Below are 2744 nucleotides of genomic sequence, written 5' to 3' on the forward strand. Positions count from 1 at the left end.
CAAACTGAATGGTAGCTTGCAGTGCCAAGCTGCGGTAAACAAAGCTAGCAGGGTCTTGTCCTGTATTAAGAAGGGGATGTATTGCAGGGACAAGTCTATAATTGTGCCTCTATATAGATCGTTGGTTCGGCCACATCTGGAGTACGCGGTCCAGTTTTGGTCGCCGGTACTGAGAAGGGATGTCCTTGAACTGGAGAGAGTCCATCGGAGGGCAACAAAACTAATTAGGGGAATGGAGGACCAGAGCTATGAGACAAGGCTTCTGACCTTAAACATGTTTACGCTGGAATTAAGGAGATTAAGGGGGGATATGATTTTCATGTACAAGATGTTCAATGGTGACAGCAACATTGGCAACAAACCGTTTGAGATTAACTCCATTACAAAGACTAGAGGCCACCACCTAAAGTTGGTGGAGAAAAAATTCCAGCACAATGCACGAAGAGGGTTCTTTACAGTAAGAGCGGTTAAGGTCTGGAACTCACTGACATCGGCAGTGATTTCAGCCAAGAGTGTAGATTTGTTCAAGAAACGTTTGGACAATTTCTTGAGGGACCGTAATATCCAGGGATACCAGTATCCCTAAGAATGAGATGATGCGTGGACCTATATGGGTTGGACTTGATGGACGTATGTCTTTATTCAACCCCAAATACTATGTAACTATGTAACACACTTTCTTTGTATGTTCCAAGCATCAACTACTCTTTTAGTAAAATAATACTTTCTAGGGTTAGTTTTGAACTTTCTTCCTGCTAATTTGAGATTATGTTCCCGTGTTCTTGATCTTCTTTGAAAATTCCACCCTCCTGAACACCTTAAAGTGACACTAAACTCAGGAGTTAAATTTTACAAATCCATTCAAGTACCTTAACTATTAACACAAATGTACCTTATTAGTGTATCACTCGGCTGTAGATCCTCAAATCATTACTGAATTGGTGCCGACACTGTCCTTCCTTCTGGAGAGTGGCTACTTTTGTTCCCCATGGTCCCTGTGTGTGTTGTAAAGTAGCCACCGCTTCAAGCTTGCTCCTATGATGGACTACAATCTTAGGTTTAATTTTACAATTTGTATTGAGCTTGTAGTCCATCACAGGAATGGTGGCTACTTTACAGCACACACAGGGACCCTGGGGAACAAAAGTAGCCACCCTCTAGAAGGAAGGACAGTGTCAGCATGAATTCAGAGATGATTTGAGAATCTACAGAAGGTACAATTTTGTTAATAGTTAAGGTACTTGAATGCATTTTTAAGATTTAACTCCTGAGTTTAGTGTCACAATGTATTTAAATATAAATAAACCTGAAAGCCTGAGCCTACCTTAACGAAGAACTTTATTAAAATGGTAGCAAACTGCAAAGCAACAATCAACTGTTGATAAAATAAACACCCTGAAGCTGCGTGGCACTACTACAAGGTAAGTGCCCACTGAGAACCAATGTACTCCTCCATTCCCCACTGACCACCACCAATGTACCCCTTCAGCCCCCACTGAATACAAATGTACCCCATCAGCCCCCACTGACCACCAATACCTACCTTAACGAAGAACTTTATTAAAATGGTAGCAAACTGCAAAGCAACAATCAACTGTTGATAAAATAAACACCCTGAAGCTGCGTGGCACTACTACTCAGTGCCCACTGAGAACCAATGTACTCCTCCATTCCCCACTGACCACCACCAATGTACCCCTTCAGCCCCCACTGAATACAAATGTACCCCATCAGCCCCCACTGACCACCAATATAGTACTTCAGCCACAAATGACCAGCAAATTACCCCTCCAGCCTTCACTGACTAAAAATGTACCCCAACGCACCTAAAGAAGAAAATGTACATGCACCATTTTTGGCAATGCACCGCACAATGCATTGTAGTGCATTACCCCCAACTGTGTCATCCCCCCAACTGTACCTGTGTCTCCCAGGTCCAGGCTGTTTCCCAGAGCTAAGCATACACTTGGTTCAGCACTCAGCTCCTACTTTGTGGAGATTATCTGCTGACAGACTCTGCATAGTGCCGGAAGAGGGAAACAACAATAGAAAATGCTGGAAAAGGCTCCTAATGTTAAAATGTAGGCATATTTGTGAAATCAGGGCTGTCATTTGTGACCTCCAGAAAACAAAAAAGCTTCTCTCAGCAGGACGTGCGTGGATGCAATTGGTGTGGATTGCTGCTCAAAAAACAGGAGGAGAACCATGTGAATGTAATAATGAGGCACTAAGAGCGCAAATCCGGAATTATAAATAGTTTGATTTGGATATATATAAAAAAATGAATGAAGAACTTACTTGTGGTGTCAGGGATCCGGGTGCGGTGGCGATTCTGGCACTGCAGGCAGTGTTAGGTAAAATTGTTCAAATTCCGGATTTGCGCTCTTAGTTCCTCATTGTGACCTCCAGAAAATGCTTTTTACCAAGCTGTTTTTTTGACCTACTGACTTCAATACTGTCTAAGTGGCTGACCTGGAACAAGTATAAAGATCAGAAGATTCAGAGAAAATATTTTGTATTAACAAGAGGGTCAGAATGACATCCAGGCAGCTGGCATTGTCATAGGAGATGTCAGCAGTGGTAGTTCCTCTCATGGCAGAGCTTTAGAAAGGTCCAGGTACCTCTATTAAGGTGACCATTCCAGAAGTTACAAATGTGTGTGTGTGTGTATATATATATATTGTGACAGGGTACACGACTCTGTGTATGTCAGTGAGAGGTTGAAAAGGGCAGCTTTCCCTGGC

This window comes from Nanorana parkeri, unplaced genomic scaffold (assembly GCF_000935625.1).
Source record: "Nanorana parkeri isolate BGI_ZX_2015 unplaced genomic scaffold, ASM93562v1 scaffold83, whole genome shotgun sequence".
Classification (NCBI taxonomy): domain Eukaryota; kingdom Metazoa; phylum Chordata; class Amphibia; order Anura; family Dicroglossidae; genus Nanorana; species Nanorana parkeri.